General features: G+C 37.8%; 1 non-coding gene across 1 annotated transcript; it reads left to right on the plus strand.

Annotated features, from left to right (window-relative positions):
- Nucleotides 1–227: 227 nt before the first annotated feature.
- On the plus strand, nt 228–331 carry LOC123836160 (U6 spliceosomal RNA). The gene has a single exon (XR_006788864.1). It is a non-coding gene; the product is annotated as a U6 spliceosomal RNA (small nuclear RNA).
- The last annotated feature ends 20787 nt before the right edge of the window (nt 332–21118 follow it).

Consider the following 21118-nt stretch of genomic DNA (forward strand, 5'->3'; position numbering starts at 1 on the left):
TGGGCACCAGAGTGACTGCTTTTCTGTGTGTTGTATTATTAAAGAATTAATTTCCCACTGGCTTCTTGTACCCAATACAGTTAATGCAGTGGAATTTTTTTTTTTTTTTAAAGAGGGAAGGGTAAAAAAAATAAAATCTTTCTAATTCTAAAAAAAGAGGAAGCAAGATTGAAGGAAGAGGAAATCAATTCATATCAGAAATTCAGCTGCTTTCCAAATATTTCTATCTTCTCACTTTGGCAGCACATATGCTAAAATTGGAACAATACAGAGATTAGCATGGCCCCTGAACAAGGACGACACACAAATTTGTGAGGCGTTCCAAATGTTTGTATCTCTTCTCTAGAGAATATAGTGAAAGGCCATTTACTGTTACCTACCAAGGAGAATAGAAATAATTAAATGAATAATACTTTATTTAGTTTTCTAATTGATTTTTATTGACACATAATTGTAAGACCTAATATGTTGATTACAAGTATATATTGGCTCTGGAAGTATTGACCATATCTGCATCAATACTATGAAGAAATAAAATATAATCATAGGGACTAAAACATTTGCATGGAGACAATAGGGGCTCAAATTAATGGTAGCACCTTAATTAAAATAATTGGCAAGCCTCAATGATAGGTTCGATTGACCTTAATTTATGAAGTTGCTGTTTGGTTCCTTTTGTTGGGTCATGATTTTATATAAAAATGCAGACATAAAGGTAGAGCAGTATGGTCATATAGTATCACCTTCTTCTCCAGAAGCTAGAGGCAATTTTAGGATAATAAAAACTTCATCCTCATCTTTGAGTGGGTCAGATGAGGATGGGTAGAATGACTTTTTTTTTCTTTTTCTAGAAATGAGTAAATTAAAATAGAAATACTCTGTGGGCTCCCAAAGTCTGAATACCACTGTAAGAAATTGCTCTTCTTTAAAATATAATTATCATTATTAAAAATTGCCATAATTTGAAAGCCCAAATGGGGTAAAAAATACTATTTTTGGTCAGAGAAAATTTATTAAGGTATATATGATGGCAAATGCATAGGAGATAAGTTTATAGGAACTGGGTAAATTGAAGGTAAGGTTGCTGAAGGATTCCCTACCTTTATACTTCAGCTCTGGGATTCAGTGAAACATAAAAAAATTCTTCAAAGTTTGCTCCCATCCTTGTACCCTGTTGACTTTCCAGAGACTTCTAAAGTGGTATTCAGCCCAGATCTACCTTCTCAGAGCAGCAGTCTTATCCAGAATATGACTCTCTCCCATTCTTTCTCTTAAGAGCAAATACCCTTATTTATTTTAAATGTAACTGTTAAGAGCTACTGGTCCCATTGGAAATTTTCTGATACATTTATGTGGAGCCTATTTCATAGAGAACTAAGTTGTCTTATGAGGAACAGATTGTTAACACAAATGATTCACCATCTAACACTGAAATGTCAGACATCTGTAGCAGATTGACGAGGGGAAGACTTAGGGATATGAGAGCTTTGGGGTATTTTAAATCAAACAGACAACCTCATTGGACTTACTGTGCATGCTTCCTAGACTGTGACCAACTGAAACTGTACTGGTTCTAGAAAGTGATACTATGCTGAATCATATCCATAACTGTGGCAAATTATTACGTTAATAATTCCCAGTGAATCTTGCCTCCTGTCATCCATATCCCTGTGTAGTACTCTTCTGCAGGCACTCTGGGCCCGATCATGTGACTCGATTGAGCCAGTGGGTCATCAGCAGATATAAACACAGGTAGGAGCTTGTGCTTGCAAGCTACTTCAAGAGAGTTTTCTCTCTTGAAGCCCAGGATGCCCAAGATAGCCTGCTTTATAAGCCAGGTAGAGGAAAACCAAGGCACTCTGATCAACAGCACCAGCCAACTGCCAGCATGTGGCCCAGTGGGGTCAACCAGCCTCCAGCTGACTTGCCAACTAATTGCATCTGCATGAATGAGTCAAGTCAACATAGCATGAAGCCAAGACAACCTCCTCTGATTAGGTTTAGCCTAAATTGCCAGTCTGAACAATTGTAAACAGATAAATGGTTCTGTTTTAATCCAGTAGGTTATGGAATGTTTCGTTTCTCAGCTCTCCTTAACCAGTTAGTGTCCACTAGAAAATGCATTTGTGATTTACCCCCAGACTGGGTCACTTCTTCTCATTATACACAGAACCATGTGGGTAAATTCTCTGAGAATCAGTTGGCTAAAAAAAAAAAAAATAGGAATAATGTTAGTATCCTTCTGTTTATATACATTTTTTAAATTTATAAAGGTCACTTAGTTCATTCTTTTTCCAGCTACAGAGACAGATATTTGTGGGATTAAATGACTTGCCCAAAGTCACAAAAGTTACTAGGAGGCAGAAATTGAATTAGCTTTCTTTCATATAAGTAAATAAATATTTTATTCTTAAATGATAGGGGATAAAAGGAGGGTAATTTGCATTAAAAAAAGCAAAAACATAAAATACCCAAAATTAAACTTGACAATAAAGGAACAGCACTAATAACAGGCTTTATTAGAGGATATAAAAGAAGACTGGAAAAAGTAGACAGGCCTGCCAGTTTTATGGAAAGACATGATACTGTTCAAATGCCAGTGATATCCAGACCCATACACTGAATTTCAACCAGCACTCTGCATTCTTGTTGTTGTTGTTAGAACCTGAAAACCTGATACTGCAGCTCATCTGAAAGAAAAATGAATGAAAATGGTCAAGAACTGTGCTTAGAAAATAGAACGAGAAATTTAAGAGAAAGATAAAATCATTGAAAAAATAAACTGTGAAGCTATTGTAATTGAAATAGTTTAATCCTGGCATCTTCACTCTTAGATAGCATTGTTGCTTTCTATTCCATTGAGGAGAAATAGCAATTAGAAAAGAATTTCCATATGTTCTTTCTACTACATTGTCAGCCTATCTACATCTGGATCTAGATGCTTTGTCTCTTCTCCTGTCACCATGGATAAACAGTTCATGTTTGTATCCAATACCAACCTCTTTATTTTATAGTGCATCCTATCTCCTTTCTCCTGTTATACTTTGCTTTGACAGTGATCTCTTCTCTTGCAGCATCCATTTTTTCCTGCTCCACTGGGTTATCTACTAGTATACAATAGTGCTGTTGCTTTTCTTGGTTAAAAAAAGGGGAGGGGGTCTCCCTTGACCCCTTATTGTCCTCCAGTTTCTACTCTATTTTTCTTTCAGCAAAACACCTCTTAAAGAAATGTCTGTAGTCACTCATTTCACTTCTCTTTCTCTCCAGAAATCATTGCAGTCTCTGATATGTATCACTTTATTAAAATAGCTCTTATCAAACACATGTAGGACTTCTGTGTTGGAAAAGATTATGTTCACTTCTAGGGCTTCAGTTTACTCAGTGTATCAGCAATCTTTAACACAGATGATCATTCCTACCTTGTTGAAACACTTCATGGCTTCATGGATTTTAGGAAGCCATGTTATCTTTATAACCTGCATCCAGTCAGTCTCATAGCTTTAAATAATATCTGTGCATTTGTGAATTTCAGAGCATATTTCCAGCCCGGATACCTCATTCAAACTTGAAACTCACCCATCCATCCATCTGCTCAATATACTTCATTGGATGTCTAATAGACATCTAAACTTAATAGCTCAAACCTAGGCTCTTGAATCTTGACACCCAAAACCTACTCCTCTCATAGCCCCCTTCCATATGAACAAATAGCAACTGCATTCTTCCAGTTGCTGAGACCCAACATTATGACATCCTTCATTGCCTTTATTCCTCATAGCAGCAAATGATATTAAGTCGAGTTGGCAAATGCTTATAAAAACTCTTCCAGCACTATCACCCTCATTCAAATCATCATTGTTTCTCTCCTGGATTATTGCAGTAACCTCTTACTAGTCTTTCTTCTTAAGCCTTTCACTCAGGCAAACTATACCCCAACTCAATTAAAATATCCACACTAAAGGGGTCATCCTATAATCAGTATGGCTTAAGTCCCTTTTCTTGAGGAAGTAACAGCAAATGTGAGTTCAGATTGACATTCCACTATCTACAGTATGACTGTGGGTACATCATGGACATTTGTAGCCATTGCTCTTTTTTTTTTTTATGAAATATGTATGTCATTTGCTCTCTCTACCCCATGAGATTTTGAGGGGATTCAGCAAATACAAGCACACATCTGTGAATATGAAATTTATAAAATGCTGCCCAAATAGAACATGATAATAATTAGATAGTATAATTATTGTGACAACTGGATACACGAGTGTACCATGTATATTTATTCAAGTATCAAAATATTAACAATTTCTGATTAATAGAAACCATTACATAATAACAACTTCATAGAATCTACTGCACAAAACAAATGGAGGAGGGGAGAAGAGTATAGCCCAGCCACTGGAGATGGACTTCTTATTGAGCCCAGGGACCAATCTGCAGTCTAGTAAATTGGCATTTGAGGGGTGTCCCAAATAATAATGTGCTACGCTTTACAATGCACAGGTGTCCAAAGGCTATTATAAGCCCAGCATTGCTCTAAAATTGTATGAAAGTAATAGCATGGCTGCTATGAGAAGGGTGCTCAGAAAAGAGCTTTTTAAAAAACCTATTTAGTACAATCACGGCTGCCTTTCATCCAATAAAAACCACAGCTGAAGAAAAAAAAAAACTTGAGAAATTAAATTCTCTGCTCCCAGTTCAGTCGCTACTTCTTTAAGTAATAACTGCAGGATAAAATAATTGTATATCAGAAAGGTGTCTGAAACTTTTGTCTTGTTAGATTCAACCCATGTAACAAAGGATTGTTGAAACCTGACACAGGATCTGGAAGATACGGTGCCTTGCCTCTATCAGGCTACTTTTCGAAAGAATTAAATGAGTGCTTTCCAGGAAGAATGTTGGTATGGAATATTTTTTAGAATATTTGGTTTGGAATATTCTTTAGGTCTACAGCAAAGGTGTGGGACATTTGATGCGTCCCTTCTGTTGACTGCATCCTTGTGTCAGTTCTAGAGTGAAATTTCCATTATGTTCAACTGATTAATTATTTACTTGAAACTTCCCACAAACACGGGTTCAGTTCTGAATACAAAGGAAATAGGAAAGCTGCTTTTTCTTTGCTACACTCTTAAATCCAGCATTGTACTTTCTGTCTTATGAAAAAGATATTTTATGAGTTTAAAAATGTTACTCAGATACTGGGCTAGATCATTTCCTTTCGGGGCAGAAGTTAAGGGAGCCAACATACATTAAAGATTATAAAAGGCCATCATAATCATAATTGTCATTCTTATAAACCATTTTAGTCTTTTTTTTTTTCCCCACTTTCCCTATCTGCTAGGAATTATGCTAGGTAGTAGAGCCACAAGGATAAGCAGGAAAGATATGGCCCTTGCTCTGTTAGTTTTGTATAACGTTCAAATATCCAGCCTCTTAGTTTCTGACATTGTAGACTCTCTTTCCCTCTGTTACTTCTTTTGGATTCTTTCCTTTCCTCACACATACTTTTGAGGTCATGCTCCATTTGGATTCTATTTCAGGCTCACTCTCTTTAATGTGGGGATTTAGTGTAGAGGGGATTTTCAGGCTGTCAGTTTTGAAAGCTCACAGCATCCCAATGGCTCCAACCCCTTTAGACATTTCATTGGACCCCCTGCAGTTACTCCTTAACAAGAGTTTGGTCATCGCACCAACTCGTCCTTTCCTTGGAGTATCTGTTGGCTGTTCAGGGTCTTGCTCTCACCTCACTTCCCTTTGCTTCTTCCTGCATCACTGCCCATACCGCACAAGTCTTTTAGGTGTCTTGGTTCATCCATACCTGCTCATATTTGGGGCTAGGGGTTTACAGACACATTTTCACCTCTTTTTCTTGTTGATGTTATCTGTGGGTTTTGGTTTTCTATTCTAGTTGCTTTTCCTCTAATTTATGGGGGACACAGGGAGATCAAAATCTCTGCCACCATTGCCATCTTCCCAAAATTCAAAATATGTATTTTTGAACTTGTCTGGACAAGTAGAGACTCTCTGGGGATGGAATAAAGCTAAGATTTATAGACATGCCAGCAGTTATAACAGCATAGCTGGTCTGCACACAGGACTGGAAACTGTGAATCAGGCAGTTGTTTATCAATATCAGAATGTTTTTATTCTTGGAAAGCTTTCTTTCAGGCTGTTAAATCTATACTCACTAGCATTCTATGAATATGTATATATACATATAGACTGCAGACAAAAAAACATGCACACATAATATTTTGAGACTGGGAACCAGAAAGGGATGCTACATTACCACCTGTGTCTAATTAAATATTTGTGGTAATTTAATGTAATTAAAAATTAAACAACCATTTGGTGCAGAGTAATATATTTCCTACATCAGTTGTGTGCTTCAGTATGCTCTGTGGTTGATTGTTTTAACTTGGACTTGGTGTTAATAGCTTCTACTGTTGTTTGTTCTAGTTTGTTGAATTTTACATTTAATATGCCCCCTGCTTGCATCTCTTTCCTCCACCCTTCATCCAGTTAATTCTTCCTTATTGTGAGATCTTCACTTGAAGGTCCTTTCTTCAAAAAACCTTTCCTGACCACACCACACCCCAACCCCAGTTAAAATCTGTCTCTCCTTTTATTCTTTGTGATAATAATGAGTTCTTCTACAGCACCTAGCAAGTATGGATGCTTGAATAAACAGCAAAACAGTCTCCTTATGACTTGTATGCTTTTTCTTCAACTGTGTGGTTTTGAAGAATAAGGTCAAGTCAGAACCTTTTCTAAAGAAGGTTTTAAGAGTCATGTAACATAGAGTGTCCATCCACCCCTTCTTTAATGTCTGATGCTCTGTGCTATCTGACTTCATTGATGAGTTTGTTGTTGGAGTAGGAATCATGGCCTCTAGCTTGTTGTTCACTTGGCCATGAATGTTGGGAGTGGACTTGAGATTCATCTCAGCCATTTAACCATGGCTTTAGCATCTTCCAGATGTGTCGTCCTTCTTAAACAGAGCTCGGCCAACTTCCTCAGTAACAGCTACAGAGCTCATGTGAAGCGATGGCATATTCATATAACCTCGGCTGTCTGTGGCCCATCTTTCAATAATTAATGTTGCTGTTTAACTTCCTTCTGGCCCATCATGGCACCACTAGGGGACAGGGCTAGGAGGAAAACACTGGATCTAAATATCAAACAGTTATCTCTGCCTCTGGTGTAGAAGCCATCTGGGACAGGAGATAAACCTAACTGCATGTGTCTTCAAGGAGCTCTTTTGCTCTTGCTGTTATCACAGAAACTCCCTGTGGATGCTTTCTCAAGCCAAAGCCACTGATAGAATGTCTGAGCCTAGCTCTGTTAATGATTCTGTGATCCAGTACCTCCACAGGTGGATTTTCATACCCCATGCCTGAACCATGCTGAATCTGAGTCAAAGACAGGAAAATGTGTTAAATTATAGTTTATGGAACTAAGGAATAACTTCCTTTAATGGCCAGCGCTAGGTAGAATGAGAGTGAGAGACAAACACAAAGCTTAGGGCCTTGGGAGGTAGTAGCTGCTTAGGTAAGTCAGCCAGACTGATAGTATGGTAACTGATGTTCCTCTCTGACTACCAAAAATATTGAGGGAGAGGTGCCAAATGAACAGGTATTTTTAACGCAACTTACATCTTTCTGCTGATCCAGAACAAATGTCTGCTTCCCAGGACTGATCCACTACTTTTCATTTGAATTGTTTGATAATATAAGTGATACCTTCTTTTCCTCTTTTTGCCTGTTCATGCTATTATGTCATCAATAAAATAAAATAAGGAAATGAAATGAAAATAAGGAAAATACTTAGGCTTATAAGAACATTGATAAATAATTATAGACAACTAATTATACTTAAATAAGGAGCATGCCATAATAATCTGCATTAGAGCATTTGAAATAAGTTACTAGAGAATTCCAAATTAACCTTTCCAACAATTCCTGATATTTTGTGTATATGTATGGGCAGTCAAATGTCTTTATACTATTATGTTACTGTTTCTATTAATTTTCATATTTTATATTGTATGCCTTCCTTGTTATGTTTAGAGTCACTAAGCATGAAACCTGCATGGTTAAAACTGGAATTGCTATGAGTTTTCAAGTGTTGTCCCTAACTGCTATTACCATGGCTAATGACACCGTAGAAATGACAATGATCATACAAAAAAGAGCAAATTGGATATTTCAAACAGAATAGTGCACTAACAAGCCTCATGTGGAAAGCCTGTATTTAAGAAATATCCTATTTTCTTGAAATGAGATTTCCCTTCCTCCCCCTTCCCTTGTTTTTGACTCTCCATACTCACTCAGTGCTTCTATATTATGGCATAGGGATTGTTGAAGCATAGGGAAACTTTGTCATAATGAAATGTCATTTCTTCCTAAAAGTCTTGCACGTTTAAATCTGTGGAAGTAATAAAGCTGATATCATCAAAATATCTCTGACTCTTTAAAATTAAATGTTTTTATTGATTTCTGCAAATCTATGCCAAAGTCAGCATTTTATCATAATTTCTTCTGGATTTTTTTCTATCCGTGGAAATCTAGTAACTCCAAGTTTGAGCTTTAGCTTTTTTTTTTTTTCCTCGCTGAAATTTGTATTATAACATTAGGTTTCTTACCAGGCACTAATCTTAAGCCCTTTTAAATACTCTGTTACTCTTTTTAACTTAGGTGCCAGTTGTTAGGGCCAGATGAGAATTACAGTGGCATGTGCAGAATTAGAAAATATTTTTCGGGGTCCCTGTTCAGTGCAGGAGGCAGAGGTCAGTAGGTAACTGTGCTGTATCAGATGCAGTAGGCAGCTGCATATCAAATCTGTTTGACCAGTTCCAGCAGCTATGAACCACAGGACTATGAGAGAGTAACTCTCCCGAGCTTCTGTTTGTCCATGTAGAAAACGTGGACAATAAAAAGCCCCAGGAAACCCGTCACTCAAAGAATGTAAGGGGAAAATAGAATAATTTATAGAAAGGAGTAAACTGTTTAAAACTAAACAAAAGTCAGAGGCTGTCAACGTTCCTGTGAATTTGGTCAATGTTTTCATTTCTTTGACCTATTTGAGTAGAGCAGGGTCAGAATCATCCTGGGGTGTTCTCAAGGTCCACATGAGAAAATTGTCTCAGGTTTCCCAGGAAAGTAGGAGTGGTACGCATGGTCTGCTGAATGTCTTCTGGGCACCCAGGGAAAAAAATAGCTTATATGAGGGTGAGCCTTAGATACAACAAATCCTTTGTTACTTTTGTTTTTATAACTAATGAATTTTGGAGTTACTGAGGTTATATAGAGACAATTTTAATTTTTTGATTAAAGTTAAGAAAAACATTTCTGGTGGAAAAGGGGAAATAAGGAAAAGTCCTATATTTTCCCTTTTTATCATTCAACTCTCTGAATTTCATATAGAAATTCTGGAAACACGTGTGACACTCTAGCACTTAAAGATATGCATGTGAAATTGTCAGATTTAAGCCCAGCCACCTACCCTGCCCATACATATGTGGGATTTCACTATTCATATTTATGCATTAAGTATTGTGATGGGACCCTGCTAATCATATGAACAGTGCATATGAAATGTGGAAGAAAAGGAGAAAATCTGATATTATCCTAGAGATACGTTATTTGATTAACAAAAATATTGACAAAATCACAGGTTTTTTCCTTTATAATGGTAATTTCCCTCTACATTCCTAAATTATTTTGCTTGTTTTTTTTTTTTTTTTTCCCTTTGAACCCAATTGCTTTTTGATGACCTTCAAGCCTTTGGGGCCATCATCAAATGAGAGGATTAATTTTTGAAGGTTAAGAGTGAAGTTGGTCATGAAATAGACTCTCTAATTACAAGGTTGAATATAGCAAAATCTTAAATAGAATTTATGAACTAATAATTCAGTTCTAAGTGCTGCCTTTAGCTCATCGCCTCTTTTAGGGCACTGCAGGAAGGGGCTGTGGCAGGTGCTGTAAGTCATGTGCAGTTGCTTGTGGCCATTTCTGCTACACACTGTACGATGCTCACGTTTGAATCTGCACCCCTCTCTCAAGACTGGCATCTTTCTGTCTGACATCTTTAGGTCAGACCCACAGGGCACAGTTCAGGATAAGAAATAGCCCAGACTGGAATGCCTGGGTGGCGCAATCGGTTAAGCAGCTACCTTTGGCTCAGGTCATGATCCCAGGTACTGGGATGGAGCCCCATGTCGGGCTCCCTGCTCAGTGGGGAGCCTGCTTCTCCCTCTGCCTGCCGCTCCCCCTGCTTGTGCCCTCTCTCTCTCTGACAAATAAATAAATAAAATCTAAAAAATAAAAAAAAATAGCCCACACCTACTCCAGAGAGCACCTTATTCCACTTCTTTTGCCTGAAGAGTTCACTTCTCAGTCTTGCCAGATGATGCTATTCAAAGTACTAGCAGAGGATTCCCTATCAGAAATGTTTTCCTGGCCAGCTTGAGGTTGAATCAGACTTGGTATTTACTTGGAAACCTCCCTTGGTGCCAGCAGCTTCTAATCTATTAAGAAAGGGACGGTGATAAACTCAGCCTCACGAACTCTGATATTTAAATTTAGTTCGATATAAACTCTGCAAGTGATGATTAGACATGTCTAAACTGACCAGTACAAAGCAGGACTTGCAGACAGTGCTGAAAAATAAAAAGCAGTTTCCCCACAGCACAGGACAACAAGGCAGCAGCTTGGCTTTGTAAACACTACTAGGAAAGACAAGCCCTTTAAATCTCAGAATTCACAGATTTTTCTGCAGAGTATAGACTTCCTTCAGTAGAGAATGTACTGACTATTATAGGAAATGCATTGAGACACAGGAAGAGTTTAAAGTGGAAGATTGCATGAATGCTTTTGTGTTTGTGTGACATGACCATCTGGTAAAGGAAACAAATAGAATAATACAGACTTGTATGTAAATTTGTTAGACTCTGAGTCTCCTTGCTAGCCAAAAGTCCACTTCTACTTCCATGCTAAGTGCAGGTAAGTACAGATAAAATCTTAAAGCGAGTTCTAAATTCTTAAGCTCAACACTTCCAATACATTTTTGTGCACAGAACGTCTTGTATCTATGGAAATGGGGTTTTGTTATTTCTCATTCATCAGCGATCATGTTTCAGTCCTAGCCTGGTTTCTCCTGCATGTCTACTGGCACATGTGGGTTACTACTTTCCATTTGTTATTTTCCATTCTGAGCACAATCCCATTAGTAAGCATTGATGACATACCAACATTTCTACCTAGCTCCAAATGAGAGGATTATCAGGGTCCGTAGAGCTGTCAACATAAACTTCAGATTTTCTGTGTTTCTAAATCATCTTTGGTAGCACATCCAGGAGAGCTTTCCTTAGAATTAGATATTGCTAGCTTCTTAGGTAGCATCTTTTGATTGATTGATTGATTGATTGATTGATTGATTGGACCTTCATTTTTGGGGACAGGAAAACGCCACCACCACCAAAACCAAAACCTGCCTTTGCCTTCCTCACTCCTCAAGTAAATCACAAGAAAACCTAACCAAAGGCTGACCTAAAAGTCGGTTTCTGAACTTCACTCAAGAAAGAGTCTGTTTGTATGACCCAAATCCAACTGTGAATGAATCTACGTTTGTGTGTGCTGCAGAACTAGGCAGAAGCAAGTCTTTCATTGCCAGCAGAACAGAAGCAGTAACATCCTCCTGAGTACGAGAGAGAAACTCTTCCTTCATTCTCCTGCTGCCCCACCCCATTTGAAAGAATTAATTACCTGACTGCCCAGGTTACATGGGACTACTTACACATTATATATACTTTTGTAAGAAAAATAACTGTACAAAACAGTCAAGAAAATCTGGTGCATGGTTTACATTCTGGATGCCTAATGCCAGCAGAAGTTTTCCTTTCCAGGACTGTCTACAAGCATACATAATTTTTAAGGAACACATACTTGCTTTTACACAATTTGATGTTTTGCTTTTTATTCTCAGCTTCACCTTACATCATACACATTTTCTTGATTGCTATCCGCATTTGATACTATTTTTATGGAAGCATAATTGACCATTTTATTCATATGTACATAAATCCTTGCTGGCTGATAGGACCTTCAGACTGAATCTAGTTTCCCATTACAGGTGGTGCCACAATGAAGATAGATGCCGGCATAGGATACTTGCAGTGTTTTAGTTTTTATACAGTAACAGGATCACATCCTGTTACTCTGCATGCTGTCTGGGCTTCTCTGGGGTTCTGGCTATCTATTCCTGTGTTATAAACCACTCCCCACTTAGTGACTTAAGGTCACAACAGTTTTGTTACACACATGGAATTGGCGGTCAGAAATTTGGACAGGACACTCTGGAGATAGAATGATGTTTAGGGCCTCTGCTGGGAAGACTGACATGGCGGAGTGGGGGGCGGGTAACTTGAATGACTGGAGGCCGGAATCATCTGGAGGTTTTTTTTTACTGCCGTATCTGTCTGCTGGCCTGGGACGACTCAAAGGCTGAGCTCCTCGAGGAACCCAGCGTGGGTTCGGAAAGAGAGCATCCTGCAAGGGGGCAACCAGCCCAGTGTTCCAAGTGTGCACGCAGACCAAGATGACGCATGGGGAAACTCAATCATGGAGGGCTTTGTCGGGGACAGGCTCCTTCGGACCTAACGGTACAAGTCACGGAGTTGCTTCAGTTCCATTCTCCTGGCCTACAAGTGAGTCAGTAGAGCCAGCTGAGAGTCAAGGACATTAGACTCCCTCTCTTAAGATTTTTTTTTTTTTTTATTCATTTGACACAGAGAAAGAGGAATCACAAGTAGTCAGAGCGGCAGGCAGAAGGAGAGGGAGAAACAGACTCCCCGCTGAGCAAGGAGCCCGATGCGGGACTCGATCCCAGGACTCTGGGATCATGACCCAAGCCGAAGGCAGACGCTTAACGACTGAGCCATCCAGGAGCCCCTAGACTCCGTCTCTTAATGGGGGCCCGGGAAGTTCCCATTACAGAAGAACAAATGGGATAGAAGATATTTTTGCAGCCGTCTGGGCCATGCATGAGTTGAGATAGTATTATTTCTGGGGGGACAAGATTTTAGGTGTGTATATTGTGTGGTTGAACTGTGGAACTGAAGCTTCGTTTGGGTCAGAGGATTTCTACAAACCACTCTCCCAACCCAGAGAGAGACATGGCTTTCATTCTGCTCAGTAAACCACTAATAGAATGCGGATTCCTTCAGCCTTCATCATTCAAACCTCAGAAACAACTCTTCAGCAGGGCCATAGTGTTTCTGATTCGCCTCCTTGTTTTGACTCGGAGCCAGATCTCTTCTCAATGTTCAGTTCTTTTTTTCCAATTATAAAAGTAAACATGCCCTGAGACATGCTTATCATCTCCTCTTTCAACCTGAAAGCTGATGGCTAGGATTATGCAAAGTACCTGATTTCATTGATTAATCCGTTTAGTTTTTCCTTCTTGCATGAATGCACCGATACATACATTTATTCCTTTAACAAATGTTTATTGAGTAGTTTTTTGCTAAGTTAAGTACAATGTGAATAAAGGTATGACCCCCACTCCCACGGAGCTTAATGGATTTCAGGGCAGAGTAAGAAGACATACTAAAAATGTGTATCATAGTAGACATACAATAGCATGTTGTGATAAGTGCAGTGAAAGATAAGTGATGAGAGTGGTGTGTGAAGAATGAGGATCTGAACTGGTAAAGAGGTAGAAGTAAAGCATTTGACACAGGAGACAGCATCTGGAAAGGAAATTTCTCATAGAAGAATGGAAGGTAGGGCAGTGTAGCTAGTAAAGACGAAAACAATGCAAAAGCTTAGTGAGGTGGGCGATGGTCTGGTCCTGCACGTCGGTTGAACAGTCTGAATTCTGTTCTCAGCATAAAGTAAAATTATTAAATGGTCTGAAGGGAGAGGTGACATAGTTTTTAAATTTTTTTATTGAAGTATAAGTTCTACTGAAGTGAAGACATGCGGTGTTACATTAGTTTCAGGTATACAACCTAGTGATTGGACAACTCTGTTATGCTTTGCTTACCACATGAATAGCTATCATCTGAGAGGTGATACAATTTGACTTATTCTTTAAAAATTATTTGGGTAGAGAATAGTGTGAGGAAGGTCCAAAGGATTCCAGAGAGATTGGTAAGGCTGACCAGCTCAACAATTCAGTTGCAAGGTAATCCTGGTTGGTTAGAGGAGGTAGAGAGAATTAGAAAGCTTTCAGGTATATCTTGATGTTTAAGGATATTGGTGATAAGTGAGTTTGTAGGGGATATGGATAAATTGCTCAGCGTGGCTCCTTGGGTGTAGCTGTCTATCCTTAACAACAGGCAAAGCCATAGAATAATTAATCACGCTCTCCACACCAGTCAAATGGCAGGTGGCGGGTAGTAACTTGAGGAGGCAGCTCTGTGGTATGGAAAGGAAGATGCCCTGTGGGCTGAAGTTAAAAAATACTGCCAAATTCTTACCTCTTCCCCAAAGCCCTAAGGCTATTATGGCTGGAGGAAATAAAGTGAGTAGTAGAAGATGAAGTCAGAGAGATAACAGGGAGCCACAATGTGTCAGACTTTATAAGTCAAAATAAAGACCTAGAATTTCAGTAGAGTAAGATAGAAAGCCATGGAAAGTTTTCATACAGAAAATAGGTATGATCTCATAATGTTTTAATAGAATTAGTCTGTGTTGAAGTGAAATTGCAAAAGAGCAACATCAGATTGAGGGATACCGGTAAGGAGGAAAATGCGGTAATTCATGGAAACAGATGATGGTAGCTTGTACCAAGACGTTTGTCCTGGAGGTGAAAAGCAGTGGTGAAATTCTAGAAAATCTTTGTAATCCCTTTGCTTCAGAAATAAACAGTTTGGTTACCATAATTTCTTGCCCCCTTCCAGAAAGCATAGGTTAAAAATGGCATTCTGCATTTTACTGAAACAGCATACCTAGCAGAAGAGTTGTCATACTTTGTGTTAACATGTCAAAGGATGATGCTACCACATCCATTTTGAGTATGAAAGTTAATTTCTTCATGGAAGCAGTGAAAACAAGAAGCTGCGAGTATTTTCCACTTGTGCTTTTTTTCTTTTGCAATGCAAATTTCCTATATGTATCTGTTTCAAAGTAGGATAAATGGATTATTGGAGATATGCCGTTGTATGCACTGTCCTCCTTTAGGGGATAACAAAGACCTTACAGTGTTCTTAGCTGAGATGCTCAGAAGTTCTATGTGCACTGTATATATCTTGTTGGATTCAGATTCAAACATATGAACTTAAAAAAAATCTGATAGTGAAATATAAGCACCTAATGAATAGTTGATCATTTTAAGGAATTATGGTCATAATTTTAGGTATGATTAGTGATATCATACTTATGTTTTCAAAATGTCCTTATCTTTTAGAGGTGCATTCTGAAAAATTGACTAATGAAACTATAGAATGTCTAAGATTTGTCTGAAAACAAGCCTTTACGTGGATGTGTGGATATGTGTGCGTATGTGTTGGGAGATGAAATGGATGGGGATAAACAAAAAACAAGACTGGCCATGAGTTTCTAACTGGCAATACTACAAACTGTTTGTAAGGCTTTATTACACTATTTGGTCTACTTTTGGTATTTTGCATATTAATAAGTTTTTAAAATGAGCTGTTATATTCATAAAACAAGTGATGTGATAAAGAAATTGTATGAGATTGGCTAGCTGCCCAGGAGCATCTTGTAGTGTGATAATAATCAAAGATGATCAGCTCAGTCCAGGGTATGGCCACAGGTTGAGAAATTCCATTTTCTAAGGCATCTAGAATTAGTGGAACATATGTAACTGATTCATATTAATCAAGTTCAGAGCATTAATTTAAAATTGAAGATACTTTTTTCTAGTGCTCAAAATTCTTGGGCCTTTTACTATATATACCCCCTGCACATATCAGAATAGAAGGTTATAGATGTGCAGGGAGCTAGAAGAAAAAGTGGTACACTATTTTGAAGGATATGTTATCCATGGTATGGTGAGGCCTGGTGAGCCCTCTCTGATCTTCAGTAAAGGACCACTCTCCGGGGATCAGAGGCCAGTATTGTTTCTCCAAATCACTTGGTCTATGCTTGACATACATGCATTGTCAAATTCTATGTTTTTCTATCCCATGCTTTTGGGCCTTTTTGATCATATTCAATGGTAAAGTTATTTAAGTGTTTTAGACAGATACTCTAATTTACTCACTGACTATGAGTCAGGAAGCACTCTAGCCATGTTTCCATGTCCATGGGCTTTTTCCATAGATCTCATTCATGAATTGTTATTCCTAATATCATCCGGAGGTAGTTACCATGACATTTGGTCATACTTAGCTGTTGTCACAGAGGATGGAGATCCGATGTATAGGTATCGTTTCATGTTTACAGATTTCATAGATGTGGATCTTTGAAAGACCATCTGTCTACCACACTAATCCTAGTCCACAGCCTTGCATCTGCATCTAAAATAACTACCCTTGAAGTAAGTATGCAGTTACTTATTGAATTTATAAAATCTCTATATCTTTATGAAAAACATGCTCCCCAAAGGAAATAGTTGATACTGTTATGTTTGTAAATCTGGGTCTGTGGCTATAAACTTCAAGAATGTTAAGGTTATACTATTATGGTTTCAAGGATACACATTTACTATATACATTTTACTATAAAATTTACTATATATATAATTTTAGTGTATAATTAGAAGGAAATTTTATACCAACTCTATTTTATATAGAAGTGTTCTAGGTAGAGTCATAACTTTCATACTCATTTCCAGCTCCCCTTCCTAGGTCACTTTTATTATAAACTCAGTCTGAGACCAAGCATATTACTGTCAACAACCTCACATAGAATAAAATGTACATTTAAGAAATGGTAACAAGTCTACCTAGCATATGGTATGTGTGTATAATCATTATATATGAATTTTGTGGGGATGGCAAAAGTAATATAACCTCTTTATAAAATTACATAAATAATTTAGAAAGAGAAAAAAAATTCAATTCCAGTTGTGGATAAATTTTTCTTGTTTTCTCTTTCCTATGCATTTATTTACATACACATTTACCTATATAGTTACATATCTTTAAACAAGAGTGACATTTTTTATTTATTGAGGTGAAATTCATATATAAAATTAACCATTGAAGGTGAGCAATGTCAATGGCATTTAATACACTCAGAGTGTTGTACAAAATCCACTTCTATCTAGTTCCAAAACCCTGGCATTTCGATCACTCCAAAATAAAACCCTGTGTGTTAAGCACATTTTCTCCAATTCTCTCTCCCTGCCCCCAACTCCTAGCTCTCAGTAATATGCATTCTATCTCTATGAGTTTGTGCATTGTAGACAATTCATATCGGAAGAATAACACAATACCTAACTTGTGTGTGTGTTTTCTTTCACTTAGCATAATGTTTTCAAAGATCCTCCACTATATAGCATGTATTGGTATTTCATTCTCTTTTTCAAGGCTGAATAATATTCCATTTCATGTATATACCACTGTTTGGTCATTCATTAGTTGATTGATGGACATTTTGTCGTTGCTCCTTTTCTGGCTATTGTGAATAGTGCTATTATGGATATATGTACATACGTGTCTTTGTTTAGCACCTGCTTTCATTTCTTTTGGGCATCTAACTAGGAGTAGAATTTTTGGATCATATGGTACTTCTTTGTTTAATTTTTTGTTGAATAAAAGTGGCTTATTTCATACATACACATAGTTGTATAATATGCTTTATCAACTTAATAAATACTAAATGTCTTTTAATAACATTCTTTGCTTACTTTAAAATAAAAATTCCTCAGTTTTGGCCACCAGTGCTATGTAGTTTTTATCATGATTATAGTAAGGGAAAATATTGTTCTTTTGTAAGCCTGTGTTTCAGAGTATATCATATGGAATGTAATTGAAATCTGTTGTAGAAAAAAAATCTTGAGAACAGTCATTCAAAGAAATACAACTGTCACCTATTTGTTTAGATAAAAGAACCACTGAATTCCATTTCATGAATTTTTCAATTTTCACATACTGAATTGAATGAATATCAAGTTTTTTTTTAAATTTTATTTTATTATGTTAGTCACCATACACTACATCATTAGATTTGATGTACTGTTCCATGATTCACTGTTTACGTATAACACCCAGTGCTCCATGCAATACATGCCCTCCTTAATACCCATCACGGGGCTTCCCTCTAAAACCCTCAATTTGTTTCTCAGAGTCCATAGTCTCTCATGGTTCATCTCCCCATCCGATTTTCCACCCTTCAATTTTCCCTTCATACAATCTTCTTTTTTTTTTTTTTTTAAACATATAACGTATTATTTGTTTCAGAGCTACAGGTCTGTGATTCATCATTCTTACACAATTCACAGAGCTCACCATAGCACATACCCTCCTGAATGTCCATTACCCAGCCACCCCATCCCTCCCACCCCCCACCACTCCAGCCACCCTCAGTTTGTTTCCTGAGATTAAGTCTCTTATGGTTTGTCTCCCTCTCTGGTTTCGTCTTGTTTCATTTTTTTCTCCTTTCCCCTATGCTCCTCTGTCTTGTTTCTCAAATTCCTCATATTAGTGAGATCATATGATACATGTCTTTCTCTGTTTGACTTATTTTGCTTAGCATAATACCCTCTAGTTCCATCCATGTCGTTGCAAATGGCAAGATTTTGTTTTTTTGATGGCTGCATAATATTCCATTGTATATATATACCACCTCTTCTTTATCCATTCATCTGTTGATGGACATCTTGGCTCTTTCCATAGTTTGGCTATTGTGGACATTGCTGCTGTACACATTGGGGTGCACGTACCCCTTCGGGTCACTACATTTGTATCTTTGGGGTAAATACCCAGTAGTGCAATTGCTGAGTCATAGGGTAGCTCTATTTTCAACTTTTTGAGGAACCTCCATACTGTTTTCCAGAGTGGCTGCACCAGCTTGCATTCCCACCAACAACGTAGGAGGGTTCCCCTTTCTCCGCATCCCCGCCAACATCTGTTGTTTCCTGACTTGTTAATTTTAGCCATTCTGACTGGTGTGAGGTGGTATCTCATTGAGGTTTTGATTTGGATTTCCCTGATGCCGAGTGATGTTGAACACTTTTTCATGTGTGTGTTGGCCATTTGGATGTCTTCTTTGCAGAAATGTCTGTTCATGTCTTCTGCCCATTTCTTGATTGGATTCTTTGTTCTTTGGGTGTTGAGTTTGATAAGTTCTTTATACATTTTGGATACTAGCCCTTTATCTGATGCGTCATTTGCAAATATCTTCTCCCATTCTGTCAGCTGTCTTTTGGTTTTGTTGACTGTTTCCTTTGCTGTGCAAAAGCTTTTTATCTTGATGAAGTCCCAATAGTTCATTTTTGCCCTTGCTTCCGTTCCCTTTGGCGATGTCTAGGAAGAAGTTGCTGTGGCTGAGGTCGAAGAGGTTGCTGCCTGTGTTCTCCTCTAGGATGTTGATGGACTCCTGTCTCACATTTAGTTCTTTCATCCATTTTGAGTCTATTTTTGTGTGTGGTGTAAGGAAATGGTCCAATTTCATTCTTCTGCATGTGGCTGTCCAATTTTCCCAACACCATTTGTTGAAGAGACTGTCTTTTTTCCATTGGACATTCTTTCCTGCTTTGTCAAAGATGAGTTGACCATAGAGTTGAGGGTCCATTTCTGGGTTCTCTATTATATTCCATGATCTATGTGTCTGTTTTTGTGCCAGTACCATACTGTCTTGGTGATGACAGCTTTGTAATAGAGCTTGAAGTCCGGAATTGTGATGCCACCAGCTTTGCTTTTCTTTTTCAACATTCCTTTGGCTATTCAGGGTCTTTTCTAGTTCCATATAAGTTTTAGGATTCTTTGTTCCATTTCTTTGAAAAAAGTTGATGGTATTTTGATAAGGATTGCATTGAATGTGTAAATTGCTCTAGGTAGCATTGACATTTTCACAATATTTCTTCTTCCAATCCATGAGCATGGAACATTTTTCCATTTGTGTCTTCCTCAGTTTCTTTCGTAAGTGTTCTATAGTTTTCTGACTACAGATTCTTTGCCTCTTTGGTTAGATTTATTCCTAGGTATCTTATGGTTTTGGGTGCAGTTGTAAATGGGATCGACTCCTTCATTTCTCTTTCTTCTGTCTTGGTGGTGGTGTATAGAAATTCAAGTGATTTCTGTGCATTGATTTTATATCCTGTCACTTTACTGAATTCCTGTATGAGTTCTAGCAGTTTTGGGGTGGAGTCTTTGGGTTTTCCACATAAGGTATATCATCTGCAAGGAGTGAGAGTTTGACTTCTTCTTTGCCAATTTGGATGCCTTTTATTTCTTTCTGTTGTCTGATTGCTGTGGCTAGGACTTCTAATACTGTGTTGAATAGCAGCAATGATAGTGGACATCCCTGCCGCGTTCCTGACCTTGGGGGAAAAGCTCTCAGTTTTTCCCCATTGAGAATGATATTCGCTGTGGGTTTTTCATAGATGGTTTTATGATATTACGGTATGTACCCTCTATGCCTACACTGTGATGAATTTTAATCAAGAAAGGATGCTGTACTTTGTCAAATGTTTTTCCTGCATCTATTGAGAGGATCATATAGTTCTTGTTCTTTTTTATTAAAATATTATATAACATTGATTGATTTGCAGATGTTGAACCAACCTTGCAGCCAGGGATAAATTCCACTTGGTCATGGTGAATAATCCTTTTAATGTACTGTTGGATTGTATTGGCTAGTATTTTGGTGAGAATTTTTGCATCCATGTTCATCAAGGATATTGGTCTGTAATTCTCCTATTTGATGGGGTTTTTTCTGGTTTTGGGGTCAAGGTAATGCTGGCCTTATAAAATGAGTTTGGAAGTTTTCCTTCCATTTCTATTTTTTGGAACAGTTTCAGAAGAATAGGTATTAATTCTTCTTGAAATGTTTGGTAGAATTCCCCTGGGAAGCCATCTGGTCCTGGGCTCTTTTTTCTTAGGAGAATTTTGATGACTGCTTCAATTTCCTTACTGGTTATGGGTCTGTTCAGGTTTTCTATTTCTTCCTGGTTCAGTTTTGGTAGTTTGCTCTAGGAATGCATC

Source organism: Mirounga angustirostris, unplaced genomic scaffold (assembly GCF_029215605.1).
Source record: "Mirounga angustirostris isolate CCGP_5_RB_7025 unplaced genomic scaffold, mMirAng1.0.hap1 SCAF_12, whole genome shotgun sequence".
NCBI classification, from domain to species: domain Eukaryota; kingdom Metazoa; phylum Chordata; class Mammalia; order Carnivora; family Phocidae; genus Mirounga; species Mirounga angustirostris.